General features: G+C 54.1%; 1 long non-coding RNA gene across 1 annotated transcript; it reads left to right on the forward strand.

Annotated features, from left to right (window-relative positions):
- Positions 1-111: 111 nt before the first annotated feature.
- On the forward strand, positions 112-11,729 carry LOC135894838 (uncharacterized). The gene is made up of 3 exons (XR_010562397.1): positions 112-159; positions 1,951-2,094; positions 11,670-11,729. It is a non-coding gene; the product is annotated as an uncharacterized LOC135894838 (long non-coding RNA).
- The last annotated feature ends 6,615 nt before the right edge of the window (positions 11,730-18,344 follow it).

The raw sequence follows: 18,344 nt of genomic DNA on the forward strand, positions 1-18,344 counted from the left end.
TCGCGGGGGACGGGCACCCCGCTCTGCCCCGCCCCGCCCCCGGCCCCGCCCACTGCGACCTCCTTTCGCCTCCCTAGCGCCCCTGCCCCTGAAACTCTCTACCCAGGCTGAGGCCGGAAGCGGAAGTGAGTGCGGAGCTCAGGACGCCATTAGGAGAAGGTCAGAGGCGCCAGAGGGTGGGGCGCGGCCGGGCCGTTGCGCGCTGCTTCTGCCAGCCCCGGTGCATTTTGGGATTCCTCCTCCTTCCTCCCAGCGAGTGTCTGCTGTTCTCAGTCTCGTGTCGCCCTCGCGCCTCCGCGCGCCACAAGGAGCCCGGCCCCGCCCCCGCGCCGGAGTCTGCGCCCGTGGGGCCCCTTCAGCCCCCCCATCCCTTCCCCCACCCGCTCCCCAGAGCCCCGACATCCTCCTCAGCCCCCCATCCCCACCTGCTCCCTGCTCCCTAGAGCCCCGACATCCCCCTCAGCCCCCCGCCCCTTCCCCATCTGCTCCCTAGAGCCCCGACATCCCCTTCAGCCCCCCATCCCCTCCCCCACCTTCTCCCTAGAGCCCCGACATCCCCTTCAGCCCCCCATCCCTTCCCCCACCCGCTCCCCACCCCCTAGAGCCCCGACATCCCCCTCAGCCCCCGGCCCCTCCCCCACCCATTCCCTAGAGCCGTGACATCCCCCTCAGCCCCCAACCTGCCCCGTCCGCCCCTGCCCCCAGCCCCCCATCCACCCCCTGCGCCCCGCCCTGTGCCTGTGGGGACCCCTCAGCCCCCGCATCCCCTCCCCACCTGTTTCCTAGAGCCCCAACATCCCCCTGAGCCCCCATCCCCTCCCCCACTTGCTCCCTAGAGCCCCGACATCCCCCCCAGCCCCCATCCCCTCCCCCACCTGCTCCCTAGAGCCCCGACATCCTCCTCAGCCCTCCAACCTGCCCCGTCCCCCCTGCCCCCCCACTCCCACCCTGCCCTGCGCCCCATCCACCCCCTGCCCCCCTCCCCCACCCGCTCCCTGCTCCCTAGAGCCGTGACATCCCCCTCAGCCCCCAACCTGCCCCGTCCCCCCCCCAACTGCGCCCAGGCCCGCCCTGTGCCCGTGGGGACCCCTCAGCGCCCCTATCCCCTCCCCCACCCGCTCCCTGCTCAGTAGGGCCCTGACATTCTCTTCAGCCCCCCAATCTGCCCCGTCCCGGGGCCTCCCCAGCCCCCTCTCCACCCCCAGCCCTGCCCTGCGCCCATGGGGACCCCTCAGTCCTGCTCCCCAAACTTCCCCTAGTTCACCCTCAGCCCCCCGTCATCCCCCAGTGCTCCCCTCCCCCACCTTGTCCTCTCTCCTTGGCCTTTCCCTTTGCCCTGCCAATGTGCTGCCTCCCCCAGCGTCCTCCTCCCACCCCGCCCCAATCGACTCCAGCCCATTTCTCCAGTGCTGGGCCCCACGTCCCTGTCACCCCATTGCCTTCTCCATCCCCAGTGTGCGAGTCCCTTATCTCCACTCTCTGCTACCCCCCAACCTGCCGGATTCCCCTTTTCAGCTCCCGTGGGGCCCTCCAACCTGCCCCACCCGTCCTCTCTGGGCTCTCTAAATCCCCCAGTCCCACAGTGCACTTGGTAACCCTACTCTCCTCTACCCCTAGTCCCTTACCTTGGGTCCTCCTGGACACCCCAACCACACAGTCCCACCCCCACATATATCCCAGTCCCTCATTCACACGCTGAGCCAGTCCCTCGGGGCCCCCACTGCCCACCAAACTTCTCCATCCATGAGGCCCGGGAAGGGGGGGCAAGCTCCCAATTTGGCTGGGCTTGGTGTGTATGTGTGTGCTGGGCTCACAAAGGCGTTTTGCTCCCTTGGGGTGGGGTGTGGCTTTTGGCACAAGGTGACGTGGTTTGGTAGCCCTGTGGATGCCATGTGGTGTCTGGAATGGGGCGTGTGTGTTCCCATGATGCCCCTTTCCCTCTGCCTGCAGAGCTGAGGACAGACAGGTCTGAGGAGCAGAGCAGGAGTTCTGGGAAGGAGAAGAGCAATATGAAGATGGAGTCTAAGATGACATCAGGTGACTTCTGTGGAGGGAGACATGCTGGACAGCGCCAAGGACTGGGGAGACAACCAGGTGTGAGCCCAGGGCGCAGAGAGAGCTGGGGGAGGGTCTCTGTGTCTGTAACACTTCCCAGTCCTCTCTCTCAGATGGAGTCCAAGAGGGATAGGAAGGAGAGGACGAGAGCCCCAGTACTAAAGAAAAATAAGGTGCATCCTAGCTGGGCCTGGGGCTCTGTGGGGTTAAGACCAGTGGAAGGGACAAGAGTCTCCTGTGCAGAGTGACTATGTTGGGTGCAGGTGCAGTGGGGTGCTTTCTAATTGTAGCTCTGACAACATCATGGGAAGGGGGTTCAGGGTAGAGCCCTGGGGTGTGGGAGATGCGAGAAGGAGAGCCTGGCCATCACGGCAGATTGTGATGATAACTTTTGTTTTTCCTTCTTGTGTTGTGTTTGGCACCAAGGGAAAAGAAGTGTGTGGTGGGGGTGGGGGACAGAGTCCGTCTCGGTGGTGAGATGGAAAGCGAGCGAGAGCGCAAGCGTTGTTGATGCCAGGCAAGACCTGTCCAGCTGGGAGCGGAGCAGCTGTCACTGTCTGTGAGATCAATGTCTGGTTTGGTGAGGGCTCTGGTCACAGCCCCCCTGGCTCCAGGCAGGGACTTCCCGTTAGCTGGGTGTGGGTTTGTTTAAAAAAAGAACAAAAAAAACAAGAAAAAGGGTTTCCTGACTAGCTGTGGATTCAAGGGAGTTGATGTTGCCATTTGCGGGGGCTGTTCATCTCTCTGGCCAGCGGTGGTGTTTGCTCCCTAGCAGTAGTTGGGTCCATGAGGGTGACTCCTTGTTCTGAGTTTTGTTCCTTCCTCCTAGGTTTCTCTCTCTCTCTCTTCTCTGTGTTGGCCAACTCACACTCAAACACTCTCTCTCTCCTTTCATGAACACCTGTCAGGTTCAGTTGCCTGCATCCTCTTCCTCTGCGCCTCCCCTCCCCCCCGTCCCCCCCAGTCTCCTATGGACTAGTCTGGGTCTATCTGCCTATCATAGAATCAGAGAATATCAGGGTTGGAAGAGCCCTCAGGAGGTATCTAGTCCACCCCCCTGCCTAAATCAGGACTAATCCCCAACTAAATCATCCCAGCCAGGGCTTTGTCAACCCTGACCTTAAAAACCTCTAAGGAAGGAGATTGCACCATCTCCCTAGGTAACCCATTCCAGTGCTTCACCACCCTCCTAATGAAAAAGTTTTTCCTAATATCCAACCTAAACCTTCCCCACTGCAACTTGAGACCATTGCTCCTTGTTCTGTCATCTGGTACCACTGAGAACAGTCTAGATCCATCCTCTTTGCAACCCCCTTTCAGGTAGTTGAAAGCAGCTATCAAATCCCCCCTCATTCTTCTCTTCTGCAGACTAAACAATCCCAGTTCCCTCAGCCTCGCCTCATAAGTCATGTGCTCCAGCCCCCTATTCATTTTTGTTGCTTTCCACTGGACTCTTTCCAATTTTTCCACAGCCGCCTTGTAGTCTGGGGCCCAAAACTGGACACAGTACTCCAGATGAGGCCTCACCAATGTCGAATAGAGGGGAATGATCACGTCCCTCGATCTGCTGGCAATGCCCCTACTTATACAGCCCAAAATGCCATTAGCCTTCTTGGCAACAAGAGCACACTGCTGACTCATATCCAGCTTCTAGTCCACTGTAACCCCATGGTCCTTTTCTGCAGAACTGCTGCCTAGCCACTCGGTCCTTAGTCTGTAGCAGTGCATGGGATTCTTCTGTCCTAAGTGCAGGACTCTGCACTTGTCCTTGTTGAACCTCATCAGATTTCTTTTGGCCTAATCCTCTAACTTGTCTAGGTCCCTCTGTATCCTATCCCTACCCTCCAGCGTATCTACCACTCCTCCCAGTTTAGTGTCATCCGCAAACTTGCTGAGGGTGCAGCCCACGCCATCCTCCAGATCATGAATGAAGACATTGAAGAAAACCGGCCCCAGGACCGTCGCTTGAGGCATGGTCTCTGCCATACTGGGAAGGATGCGTACTGCCTGCCAGGCTAAGAGGGTTGCTCTTCCCACTCCTATCTTTCTAGAGAGCCTTCCTAGCTGTAATTGGGTCACAGCGTGAGTGGCCAGTCATGTCTTTGGGGCTGTGGGGTCTGAGACTGAGAGGGGTGGGCTCACGCTCATGGCTTTGGGCACAGGAGAAGTGGGGCTGGGATTAGAGATGCCTAGAACTCCCCTTATCACCTCCTAGCTCCATTACTGCATCACCCAAAAGCCTTGCTCAGGGTCCATGCCCAGTACCGGGTTTCCGATGGTGCCCTGGCCCTGCCCTCTCCACTTGTGATGCACCCTGAGGCCCCCCTGCCCGCTGGCTCCTTTCCCCCCCCACCCTGTCCCCTGCTCGCTCCTCTCAGCTGGCCAGGCCCAGGGCTCCTCTCCGCCCCCTGCCCCCCCCCCCCGCCACTGCTCGCTCCTGTCCGCCGCGGACGATGTCCTGGGGCTGAAAGTGCCACTTAGACCTGACCGGGCACCGCGGCTGAGCGCCCCGGGGCCCCCGAGCCGGGCGGTGCGGTGCAGTGCAGTGCGGTGCGCCCCGGGGTCCGGATGATTCCCCGGATTTAGGGTTGCCAACTTTCTGACCCAACAAAACTGACCACCCATGTCCCGCCCCTTCGCCGAGGTCCCGGCCCGCTCACTCCTTCTCCCTCCGTCGCTTGCTCTCCCCCACGCTCACTCACTGGCTCATTTTCACCAGGCTGAGGAGGGCTGGGGAGGGTCCCTTTTCAACTGGCTGTTGTCAGGACAAAGCTGGGAAGGAGCCTGCCTGCCAAACACCTTGAAGAGGAGGCGTCCCTCCCTGTCAGAAAATCATCTCCCTCCTTCAGTTCAGTGACGGCCTGAATTGTTCCTTATCCCGGCAGAGCTGGAGGATTGAAAGCAGCAACATCAAACCCCTGTGTAGCTAGCGGAAATGAACACAAACACTCCCTTGTATCTGAACAGATGGTTAGTTTTACCCTTGGTAAACTACAAGGCTAAAGGGATGGGCGGTGGCACCAGCGCTAAGGAATGAAACACAACACAATCATCATCGTTATGCCCATCGTTGCCCCTTTATTCTTCTGCTGTCTCGCTCCAACCACCGTGGCCCTCTGTCGGTTCAGTGAGAGTGCCACACTCATTGCTTCTGACACACAAAGATTCACACACACACCTTGCACGCAAAACCTCACCAAGGAGTCACATGCACCTGCTGGTTCCCTGCACCCCTGCTGTACAGAATCCAGTCACAAGGAAAGCTTGTGGGGCCCAGAGCTGGCAGGGAGTCCGGTGCTGGAGTATTTAACCTACAGTGACGGCACTCGGAGGAAAGATGCTGAACGAGTGCCAGTTAAACATTGGGAGCTCAGGTTCCCGTCCCCTCACAGGTCAGTCCATCGCTCTAGGCAAGGGGCACATCTGAATTCTCAGCTGGCTCAGTCTAGCTGCGTAGTTCTTGTTTACACCCAGTCAGGTCTGAGGCCTGTTTCGCACCCTGTGTTTGAGGAGACCGTCAGAAACCACTCTCTGCAATAGCAAATGCAGGAGGCCGTGATATTGCTCCTGCCCCAGCACAGACAGACAACGAGGGAAATGGTCTATATTTGAGGGTGGGACTCCCTGCCCTTGGCCAAAGACCAGCACCTCTCTTTGACCTGTCCCTCATGAAGCGATTCTTTCAGCAGGGAGCCCTAGAGCTCAGTGGCTGGAGTGCTGCGTTTGTCACTGACGCTTGGGGAGCTCCAATATCACTGGGCTCCTCTGCCAGCAAGTCAAACGAAAGGAATGATTTCCTCATTTGACAATCCTGGGCTTGTGTGAGGGGGTGTCCACACTGCACACTGAGCCTGTCTCTGTGTGGCCTGGGCTTGGTGACTTGTGTTGCCAATCCGGTGTTTGAGCATCCAGACTGCAGTGGAAACTCAGGCCTCAGGCAGTGTCTATCCTACCGCAGTAAGTCGTCCTAAGTGACGCTGCTCCAGCTACGTGAATAACACAGCTGGATTCGACGTAGCTTAGGTCGACTTACTGCTGTGTCTACTCTGTGCTGGGCCGACGGGAGACTTACCTTACTCCTGGCGTTCTCAGTGTAATCCCAGAGTCGCCCGGAGAGCGCTCCACTGTCGATTTAGTGGGTCTTCACTAGACCCCCCACTAAATCGACCCCCGGGGATCGATCGCAGCAGACAGCCTCACAGCTGTGCTGCGCATCCAACCTGCACTACTCAGCCCCGAGTCAGAAATTCAGCTCCTGTGGGGTGTGGCCCCCTTCTCAGCTCCCCGAGTCCCCAGTGATTTCTGCCATCACTTGTCTCCAGCCTGTTTGTGTCCATACGCTCCCCGTGGGGAGGCTGTGAGTGGTCTAGTTACAAGCTCTGGTTGCTCAGGCCTGTCAGGGAAGGCGAGCTCCGGGGAACATTGACACTGGAGATCCCTCAGAGGAAGCACAGGCCGTGGGTATAATAGGCGGGGAGGCTAAGCCTCCCCTGGCACAGCCGCCGACCAGGCCCCGGATGCCTGGGCCCCGGTGGCCCCTCCTGTGCTCCATCTCTTCCTGTATCTGCTTAGCCCCTTCTCCCAGCCCCCATCGCCCACCGCTGCCTGGCTGAGTTCCCCCTCTCCTGCACTACACCCCCGCTCTGTGGGGTCCCTTCCGCTCACCGTGTGCCTCCTCTCCTCCACTCCCTCCCCCGCTTTCCCATGGGTCAGTCCTGGGGCTGGTTTTATTCAACATCTTCATTAATGATCTGGATGATGGGATGGATTGCACCCTCAGCAAGTTTGCAGATGACACTAAGCTGGGGGGAGAGGTAGATACCCTGGAGGGTAGGGATAGGGTCCAGAGTGACCTACACAAATTGGGATTGGGCCAAAAAAAATCTGATGAGGTTCAACAAGAACAAGTGCAGAGTCCTGCATTTTGGACGGAAGAATCCCATGCCCCGCTACAGGCTGGGGACTGACTGGCTAAGCAGCAGTTCTGCAGAAAGGGACCTGAGGATTACAATGCACAAGAAGCTGGATTTGAGTCAGCAGTGTGCCCTTGTTGCCAAGAAGGCTAACGGCATATTGGGCTGCATTAGTAGGAGCATTGCCAGCAGATCGAGGGAGGTGATCATTCCCCTCTATTCGGCACTGGTGAGGCCACACCTGGAGTATTGTGTCCAGTTTGGGGCCCCTCACTACAGAAAGGATGTGGACAAATTGGAGAGAGTCCAGCGGAGGGGAAGGAAAATGATTAGGGGGCTGGGGCATATGACGTATGAGGATTGGCTGAGGGAACTGGGCTTATTTAGTCTACAGAAGAGAAGCATGAGGGGGGATTTGATAGCTGCTTTCAACTACCTGAAAGGGGGGTTCCAAAGAGGATGGAGCTCGGCTGTTCTCAGTGGTGGCAGATGACAGAACAAGGAGCAATGGTCTCAAGTTGCAGTGGGGGAGGTCTAGGTTGGATATTAGGAAACACTATTTCACTAGGAGGGTGGTGAAGCACTGGACTGGGTTCCCTAGGGAGGTGGTGGAATCTCCATCCTTAGAGGTTTTTAAGGTCAGGCTTGACAAAGCCCTGGCTGGGATGATTTAGTTGGGGATTGGTCCTGCCATGAGCAGGGGGTTGGACTAGATACCTCCTGAGGTCCCTTCCAACCCTGATATTCTATGATTCTAGCAGTCCTTTGTCCATCCCCTCAGTAGGCATCGACTTCCCCTCTGGCCAGTGGGTGCTCAACTCCCGCTCTGCCCCAGGCCCCGCCCCCACTCCACCCCTTCCCCAAAGCTCCGCCCCACCTTTTCCCGCCCCTGCTCTGCCCCGGCCGCACCCCCAAATCAACCCCTTCCTCTAACCCCCGGCCCCCTCTCTTCTTGCCCCTGCTCCACCCCCATCCCGCTTCTATCCCACCCCTTCCCCCAACCCCCACCCCGCCTCTTCCCCATCTCCTCCCCCAAGTATGCCATGTCCCCGCTCCTCCCCTACCCTCCCGGAGCATCCTGAATTCCATGAAAGAGCTGTTTTGCAGTGGGCAGGAAGTGCTGGGAGGCAGCGGGAGGAGTTGCTCAGTGGGGCCGCCGGCGGGCGAGATGCACTGCGGGCAGGGCAGAGCTTGGCTGCCAGTGGGTGCTAAACACCCACTAATTTTTCCTTGTGGGTGCTCTAGGCTCCCAGATTCTTTTCCTGCTCATTAGATCGCACATGACAGGTTGGTGTCTCCTTTTCCTAGGGCAGGGGTGGCCAACCTGTGCCTCCGGAGCCACATGCGGTTCTTCAGAGGTTACTTTGCGGCTCCGTGCATAGGCGCTGACTCCGAGGCTGGAGCTACAGATGCTAACTTTCCAATATGCTGTGGGGTGCTCACTGCTCAACCCCCTGCTCTGCCCCAGGTCCTGCCACCACCCCACCCCTTCACCCAAGGCCCCTGCCCCTTCCCCCGAGCCTGCCATGCCCTCGCTCCGCTCCCCTCCTCACCAGAGTCTCCTGCGCACTGCAAAACAGCTGATTGTGGCGGGTGGGAGGAGTGGGAAGGGAGTGGGAGGCGGTGATTGGCAGGGCTGGCGGTGGGCGGGAGGTGCTGGGGACTGGAGGGGGTTAGTGGATGGGGGGCTGCTGACATATTCCTGTGGCTCTTTGGCAATGTTCATTGGTAAATTCTGGCTCCTTCTCAGGCTCAGGTTGGCCACCCCTGTCCTAGGGACTGGTGGGGCCAGCGTTGCAACAGTCAGTTCTCAACGTTCCGTTTTGATTTGAATGTGGGCATCTTTCAGTTCCACGTTCTCTGGAGGCAGATTTTCATTATTTGATCTTTCAGCAGATGAGTATGGGTGAATTTCCATGGATAGAACCTAAAGGGAAGATAACAAAACTCGTGTAGAATTTAGATTGATATCTCCATAAATAGTATTTCCCTTGGAGTTGCCTCAATACACTCCTTGCCTTCAAGTTGTGAATCTAAACCTTTTGTCTCATGTAATGATTGGCTAATGTATGTGTATTGAGACAATATCTATCTCAGAATTTACATGACTGAAACACACATAAATGAGATCAAATAATGCAGAAGAAAGAAATCTTAAGCTATTGAAAGTGATACAGCTCCACTCCCATCCCCTGGCTGTCATCTTGGTAGTTCTCTCAGAAATAATCTCATGGAGATTATCCTGACCTGCTAAGAGACAATTAATGGAGAGAAGCAAGATTAATCCCATACATTGGATTGGTTGTGACTTATTTGCCTGATTTGAAAAGAGGCCAAAAGGACCTGAGTCTCCTCGCTGGCGATAGCCCCCTGCTCGGCCAATCAGCACTGAGACTCTGAGGGGCGGGAGGCTGAGAGGTCTCACCAGATGTCCCAAAGGACGGCCCAGGTCACCATCAGAGGGGATCACTGTCAAATCCAGCCCCACCTCTTTGTGAGGAGCTTCCGCAATGAGAGCACCCCCCACCCCATCCACACTCCACACACACCCCTCCTTGGTAGAGGGAGGGAAGCCGGGGAAAGGGGAAAAAGAAGCAAGAGGGGAAAGGAGGGAGGAGAGAGGAAAAGGGAAGCCAAAAAGGATAAACCCCAATATCCCCAGGGATTCCAAGCGTCAATGTCCTGGCAGGAAATCAAATTCGGCCACATTAAGCCAGTGTTTTCTGGGCCTAGAATGCTGCCTGCACCAGGGGGATCAGACTGAACAGGTTCCAGACCTCTCTGGGCCTCTTACCTTGTAAAAGGGAAGTTTGTTTTCGGCACAATCAGTGGTAAGAAAGGAGAAAACTCCACAGAGGTTCCTCCTCATGCTCACATCCATGAATCCTAATTCTCTCTCAGTCGTCGAGGAGAGACCTCGTGAAGGAGACTTGCGGCAGCAAAGCCGGGGGGGGGTCTCCGAGACTGGCCTGGCCCTGCACCTCTGTCCTGCCCGGTTGATGTCAGGGTCTCTCTGTGAGGTCACCCCCTCCCCACCACCTTTGCCCAATAGGCCGAGTTCCTGCAACAGGCCTTTGTGATGTCACTGCCACCCCCACCCCTTCCCTCCAAGCTGATGTCCTGCCCCTGGCCAGCCTCGTTGGGTGTTTGTTTCCCCTGGATCTAGTGTTGCCAACTTTCTGACCCAACAAAACTGACCACCCTTGCCCCGCCTCATCAAGGACGGAATGCAAGGCTGAGTTCACTCACCAACCCCCTGAAACATGTCAGTGCCCCAGAGAAAACCGGACCCCTGCTATTGGAACGATATGATGGAGATCTAAATGGGAAAGGGACTGTCTGAATTGTCAAGATGGGGAACGAACAACAATCTACAGCAATGTCATTAACACAAACACACTCCAATCCTGCTCCATCCGGAAGGGAAATGGGCAGGAATTCCTGCTGTCCAGGAATGGACACACTTACAGCCCCGCACAGCAGTGAGTGGGCCGGGGAGGCTGGTCTTTGCAAACAATGTGAAGTGATAATTCACTAAGAAGAGAATCATAATGTAGGGAAGCTAGTGGCCGTCAGATAGTTGTGGCTGAGGGGTTAAGGTGCTGGACTAGAAATCCCTTGGGGCTTTCCCACGTAGGTTTGAATCCTGCCAACTCTGGAAGCATTGAACTGTTGTCATTGCTATAGTCTCAGTGCTGGTGCATCCCTAGTGCCAACTGGAGGTAGATCTGGTCTCACTCTCAGGCTGTCTACACTTAAAATGCTCCTGTAGTACTTTGGAGTAGACAGTTGCTACAGTGACTGGTGAGGTTTTCCTATTGCTCTAGCTGCACTGACAGAACACAGAGACTGAATTCCCACCCCTCCTGCATAGGAGCTCTCAGCAGTTTCATTGTTCTGCGGCCAGATTCCCATTAGAAATGCTGTTGTGGGACATTCCCAGACCTGGACATTTACCAAGGACAGAATTTGAAGAGCAAACCTGGCTCCTCCCACCGGGAGGGATTGGAGTGTTTTGTCCCTTGTGACGGGTTGGATCACAGAAAGCCCCTTGGGAGCTGCCAACCGATGTGCCAAGACTACTTCTGCCCCTGCTTTCCTGCCCTGGCAGCTCGGGACCCCAGCACCCTGTCTTGTTGAGCCAGACACGCCCGTCTGCTCCAACACAGACCCAGGGTCTGAATTACTTGCCCAAAGCTGCAGGCTTAACCTGAAAGCAGCTCACAGAAGTTCAGGTTCAGCTGTTTGTCCTCTATGACCCTAAATCCTTTTCATAGTCCCTGCTTTCCAGGCTACGGTTCCCTAGGCTCTAGGTGTGGCCACCAGCCTCCGTTCCCAGCTATAGGGCCTGGCTTTTGGCTGTATTAAACTGCATTTGTTTTACTAATCCCAGTTTACCAAACCATCCAGGCTGCTCTGTACAACTCCCCATCATTAGCATTATTTACCACTCCTCCAAGCTATGCTAGCCACAGACTTTATCAGCAGTGATTTTATATTTACTTCCAGATGGTTAATTACAAAGTTGAATAGTGAGGGGTCTACAGCCAATCCCTGTGGTGCCTCGTTAACAGCTCCCCCATTCAGTGATGATGCCCCATGGACAGGTACAAGGTCAGTCTTGGGGTCACCCATCAGGAGAAGGGGAGCAGGGGGATTATTTTACTGTTTTATAATGCACCTAATTTTTTTTATTCACAGGCTAAACCTACAGTGTCTGTCACTCTTGTACCTGGGCCCTTCTGGGACAATTCTCGTCTCATTTACACTGGAGCCAATCCAAAGTGAATCCAGGCCATCCCTCCCAGCCTGCCCATGACTGCTGTCTGTGGAGATCTAGCCCAGGGAACAGCCTCACTCCACCATGGTTGGGCTGGTTCCCCAATTTCTTTGCTTCTGCCGAAACACTCCCAATGGCCTTTCCCTTTCCCCATCCTGCACATGCTGCCCTGGCTGGGCAGATCCCGTCTGTCCAGGGCTTGCCCCGTCACCTGCCACCTGTGCTCTCAGGGGATTCAGAGCTCGCCAGTAATCCAACAAATCCCCTTCTTTTATTAGCATTGGGTATAGGCCCCACTCAGGGACCAGCCCCATTGTGCCAGGTGCCGTCCACATACAGAACAAACAGACACTCTCTGTCCCACAGAGCTGCAATCTGCCTGCTTCCCGTCTCCCGGCAGGAACCGCTCTTTGCTACGGCTTGGACCTGCTTCCACTGCTCCCTGGGGGATTGGCAGTTTCACTGGCTCAGGCTGCGCTGCCCCTTGCTGCCTCATCCGAGCCAGTTCAGACACTGTCTGGGGCTCTTCTGAAAGGTCTTTGTGTAAAATCCCAACGATTAGATGTGTCGCTTTGTTCCCCCCCCCCCATTGTTATTTGTTTGTACTGCCACTGGCTGCACAGCCGTCAGTCTGAGCCCGGGGCCCCATTCTGCTAGGCACTGCCCAGCCACACAAAGCTCTCCCTGCCCCAAAGAGCTTCCACTGAGTCATCGTATGGAGCCCACAGGCCCAACGCTCTGCTCCTTCCCACAGGGCCTTCGAACATTTTCAATGTGTTTCTGGGCCTCCGAATCTTTTAATAAAATCACGTCTCTGGGTGAGTTACGGCTTTGCTCCTCCCCCACCCACTGGGAGCGTCCTGAATGCAGCCAAACAGCTGTTTGTTGTGGCAGGCAGAAGGCCCTGGGAGGGAGGGGGCGGAGTTGGTTAGCGGGAGATGGGCTGGGGGGAGGGTAGAGCTTGGCTGCCAGTGGGTGCTAAGCACCCGCTAATTTTTCCCCGTGGGTGCTCCAGCCCTGGAGCACCCATGCAGTCAGCACCTATGATCCCCTCCCCCAAATCAAAATTCCTAGAGATTTTGGGTGCATCTCTCAACGTTGTAAATGTTACTAGCTTCTGTGGGTGCGTGTCTCTCTGGGTGGGTGTCCAGGTGTGTTTCTGTATAAGTTTATTGTGATGTCACGTATCCCAACAGCAAAGAATGTTCTGCTTCAGCATTCTTGCCCTGCCTTCAGTCTGCCAACTGGCTTGGTTGACAGCGGCTGGTGACCCAAGGAGCTGCTGATAGACGCTGTCAAGGCTGTATCCCCACTTTGAACTTTAGGGTACAAGTGTGCGGGCCTGCATGAGGACTTCTAAGCTTAACTACCAGCTTAGTTCTGGTCCGCTGCCACCATTCCCTTCCCTGGGAAGCTTTGAGAAACCTTTCACCAATTCCCTGGTGAATACAGATCCAAACCCCTTGGATCTTAAAACAAGGAGAAATTGACCCTTCCCCCCTCCTTCCTTTCACCAACTCCTGGTGAATACAGATCCAAACCCCTTGGTTCTAAAAACAAGGAAAAATCAATTAGGTTCTTAAAAAGAAGGCTTTTAATTAAAGAAAAAGGTAAAAATCATCTCTGTAAAATCAGTATGGAAAATAACTTTACAGGGTAATTAGACTTAAAGAGCTCAGAGGACCCCCCTCTAGTCTCAGGTTCAAAGCACAGCAAACAAAGATAAACACTCTAGTAAAAGGTACATTTACAAGTTGAGAAAACAAAGTAAAACTAAGACGCCTTGCCTGGCTTTTTACTTACAAGTTTGACATATGAGAGACTTGTTTAGAAAGATGGGGAGAACCTGGATTGATGTCTGGTCCCTCTCAGTCCCAAGAGCGAACAACCCCTTAAACAAAGAGCACACACAAAAGCCTTTCCCCCCCCAAGATTTGAAAGTATCTTGTCCCCTTGTTGGTCCTTTGCGTCAGGTGTCAGCCAGGTTACCCGAACTTCTTAACCCTTTACAGGTAAAAGGATTTTGGAATCTCTGGCCAGGAGGGATTTTATAGTACTGTACACAGGAGAGCTGTTACCCTTCCCTTTATAGTTATGACAGACGCGTACTATCCATCTGTCAACAACTTCTTGAATCAGCTATTTCTACACGTTTTCAAAAGAAGATGAGTTTTTACAGAAGGTAATTCCCAGATTCCCAGGCGCTGATTGGTGGGGCTGCTGGTGGGCGGGAGGTGCTTGGGTCTGGAGGGGGGTAGTGGATGGGGGGCTGCTGACATATTCCTGTGGCTCTTTGGCAATGTTCATTGGTAAATTCTGGCTCCTTCTCAGGCTCAGGTTGGCCACCCCTGTCCTAGGGACTGGTGGGGCCAGCGTTGCAACAGTCAGTTCTCAACGTTCCGTTTTGATTTGAATGTGGGCATCTTTCAGTTCCCCTTCTGCGTCAGCCTTCCACGTTCTCTGGAGGCAGATTTCCATTATTTGATCTTTCAGCAGACGAGTATGGGTGAATTTCCATGGATAGAATCTAAAGGGAAGATAACAAAACTCGTGTAGAATTTAGATTGATATCTCCATAAATAGTATTTCCCTTGGAGTTGCCCCTAAAGTAATGCACATTGGAAAAAATAACCCCAACTATACATACAATATGATGGGGGCTAATTTAGCTACAACAAGTCAGGAAAAAGATCTTGGAGTCATTGTGGATAATTCTTTTAAGATGTCCACGCAGTGTGCAGAAGTGGTCAAAAAAGCAAACAGGATGTTAGGAATCATTAAAAAGGGGATAGAGAATAAGACGGAGAATACATTATTGCCCTTACATAAATCGATGGTACGCCCACCTCTCGAATACTGCGTACAGATGTGGTCTCCTCATCTCAAAAAAGATATACTGGCACTGGAAAAGGTTCAGAGAAGGGCAACTAAAATGATTAGGGGTTTGGAACGGGTCCCATATGAGGAGAGATTAAAGACTCTTCAGCTTGGAAAAGAGGAGACTAAGGGGGGATATGATAGAGGTATATAAAATCATGAGTGATGTGGAGAAAGTGGATAAGGAAAAGTTATTTACTTATTCCCATAATACAAGAACTAGGGGTCACCAAATGAAACTAATAGGCGGCAGGTTTAAAACAAATAAAAGGAAATTCTTCTTCACACAGCGCACAGTCAACTTGTGGAACTCCTTACCTGAGGAGGTTGTGAAGGCTAGGACTATAACAGCGTTTAAAAGAGAACTGGATCAATTCATGGTGGTTAAGTCCATTAATGGCTATTAGCCAGGATGGGTAAGGAATGGTGTCCCTAGCCTCTGTTTGTCAGAGGGTGGAGATGGATGGCAGGAGAGAGATCACTTGATCATTGCCTGTTAGGTTCACTCCCTCTGGGGCACCTGGCATTGGCCACTGTCGGTAGACAGGATACTGGACTAGATGGACCTTTGGTCTGACCCGGTACAGCCGTTCTTATGTTATGTTATGTTCTAATTCACTCATTGCCTTCAAGTTGTGAATCTAAACCTTTTGTCTCATGTAATGATTGGCTAATGTATGTGTATTGAGACAATATCTATCTGTTTACATGATTGAAACACACATAAATGAGATCAAATAATGCAGAAGAAAGAAATCTTAAGCTATTGAAAGTGATACAGCTCCACTTCCATCCCCTGGCTGTCATCTTGGCAGTTCTCTCAGAAATAATCTCATGGAGATAGACTTCAAAACTCGCTACAAATTCTACTATACCCCCATTGGGCTATATACAATAGATGTGTAAATTCCCCCCTACAATTCCTTTCCAGGAAAGGGGTTTAAATAAACTGTAGCCTACATTGGTCATGGGTCTTGGTGTGATTTCTTTGTTATTGTGTTGGTGGCCCAACTTCTGACTTGATGTTATAAATAGTATGGGAAATTCTTCATTTAAAGTTTACTGATTATTTTCCCCATGCTAATAAATTCCAGATATTGAAATAGTTGAGAATAAGTCAACATATTTGCAGCTGCAAATCCATCCTTCCAGACCCTCAAACCTTCTCGATGACAATCTTTTGTTCCTTTTACTGGGTTCTCTGGGAACAGAGGTTTATTGGTTTTCAGCTTGGCCCCATCTGTTCCCAGAGTCCCAACATTCTGTGCACAAAGGAGAGGGGTTAATAATGAAGCAGTTTTGCAACTAGACCCAGGCAATGACCAAAGAAAATAGAAATTGACCTTTGCTGTTTCCATGTCTGCCCAATGGCAGAGGAGGCGTGAGGTCCATGGGGTGAGAGTCAGGCTAGGAAATATAGCCAGCGACTGTGCGAGGATGGGAGGAATTACAGATCTGGTGGATGGAGGTTTCCTGTTAGAGAACAAAAGGGGAGAACCTGTGATGTGCTCTGTCCAAGGAAGGTTATGAGAAAGAGGGAACAGGGATCCTGGTGCCTCTCCCCAAGGAAACCTCAGACAAAGCATCTCCTCTTGGACAGGAGCAGCAACCTTCACACTAGCAGTTACAGCCATCTTTAGGTTCATAAATTCATAGTTTCAAAGGCTCTAAGGCCAGCCCTGATCATCTAGTCTGACCCCCTGCATAACACAGGGTTATGAGTTCAATCCTTGAGGGGGCCATTTAGGGATCTGGGGCAAAAATCTGTCAGGAACGGTACTTGGTCCTGCTGTGAAGGCAGGGGACTGGACTCGATGACCTTTCAAGGTCCCTTCCAGCTCTGTGAGATAGGTATATTTCCATATTAATTAATGCAGCTCTCTCCCCAGTACAGACCTGGCTGGGGGCAGCAGCAGCCCAGGCACCACCGTCCCTGCCGCAGCCCCCGGACTCCAAATGCCCTGCACCGGACACAGCTGCTCCCCACCCTCCCCTGGTGTAATGGTCAGCATGCAGGAGTCTGACTCCTACCATCTCACTTCAACTCTCCATGGGACCACCAGGTACCCTGTTGGCTTGTGGCCAAGCCCTGGGAGCTCTGCTTCCTTCTATTGAGTTGTGCAAGAGCAAGTCTTTCCCCTCCTGCCGGGTGACTAGTGCCCACTGGTGCCAGGTCCTCGCTCTGGCTGGTTTGACAGAATGGCCACAATGGGCCAGGCCCTAGAACTTGACACCCTGGCTAGAGATGCTGCAGTCCTGAGGGTTGCGATTCTCGCAGCTTCACCAGATGCCCACAAGCTTGGCCCTTGCACTTGCTGCCACGCTTTGACCCTTACCCACATGGCGCGTAATGAAAGGAGGCCCAGGCCCAGGGTTGATAGGCAGGAGGGAGGAAGAGCCCCAGGCTGGAGCCCAGCACACTTTCCTCCTCTGGGCTCCTAGAGCAGAGGTGGCTGGTGCTGACAGCTCCAAGGGAAGGCTTAAAAGCCACAGAGCAACCGAGGGTGGGGCAAGAGGAGGGGAGGACCGTGCCTGCGCGTGAGCTGCAGACAGCCACAAAGACACCAGCCAGCCTGCTCCCTGGCACACCAGACACCCACTGAAAGGCCATCCGCAGACCAGCATGGGGGGCAGCTGCTGATGCTCTGTGGCCAACATCAGAAGACGGTAGGAGAGCAGGGCCAGCCCCGCTGCTGGGGCCTCTTACCATTCCCGCTCCAAGGTTGCTCATTTCACAGTGGGGCAGGAGATTTTCCCCCAAGAGGCTTTTCCCCAGCTGGTGAGAAGCAGAGAAACAGCCGGGCTCCAAAGGTGCTATTTAGCAGCACCCTCAAGCAGAGGGACAGGCACACATTTGGAAGAGGGAAACTGCTCTGCACACTAGCCTGGGCATCCGCCCATTTTCTTTGGCAAGTCAGGAATGGCAAAGGCTAGCCTGGAAGCAACTAAGGCTCACGCTCTAGCCTTTGGGATGCCCTACGCCCCAATTCCATCCTGGGGCTCTAGCTGAAACCAGAGCATGGGCCTGAGCGGCCAAGAAGAGGTTCCAGGCCTGAAGAAAGCAGGAATTTCTGCACAAAGGGAAAACTAAGCAAGCACAACCATGAAGGGACTTGAACCCTCAATTGCCTGATCTAAAGTCAGCTGCCTTCACCCTTAGGCCACAGGGGAAAAGCCTCTCCAAAGCCTTCGTTAGAAAAGGTGGATGGACACTGTTTCTCGGGTCATCTACTGAGGGGCAGAGACTCTCTGGGCACAAGAAGTCAAGTTCCCAGCGAGATGTGGCGCCAGGTGCAGGACTTTGGCAGGAAGGCTTCAGCATGGGGGATTGGGATGCAGCTGGCTGTATAGGTGCGATTTAGTGGCCCCACAGCACAGGAGGGAGGTCGAGGAAAAGGAATCGTGCTGGTAGGCAGTGGCCGTGGAGAAAAAGAGGAAGGGTACCTGGGACTTTTTTTTTTTGGCCTCTCTTTTGCCTGCCTGCCTCCTTGCCCTTGTGGGGGAGGTGTAAAGGCTTTCAAAAAGCCTGGCTAGCTCAGCCTGTAGCGCTCCTTGTCCCTCCCAGCAGACAGAGGAGGGCAGGGTCTTCTCATTTCCCACCCACCTACTAGGCACAGGGTGATGTGGGAGGCAGAGTTCTGGGCAGAGAACAGGGACAGGAATCCCAGCCCCTCCCCTTTGTATTCACTGCAGTCTCTGCCTAGGGGGTTCAGGCTCCA

Source organism: Emys orbicularis, assembly GCF_028017835.1.
Source record: "Emys orbicularis isolate rEmyOrb1 chromosome 14 unlocalized genomic scaffold, rEmyOrb1.hap1 SUPER_14_unloc_1, whole genome shotgun sequence".
Lineage (NCBI taxonomy): Eukaryota > Metazoa > Chordata > Testudines > Emydidae > Emys > Emys orbicularis.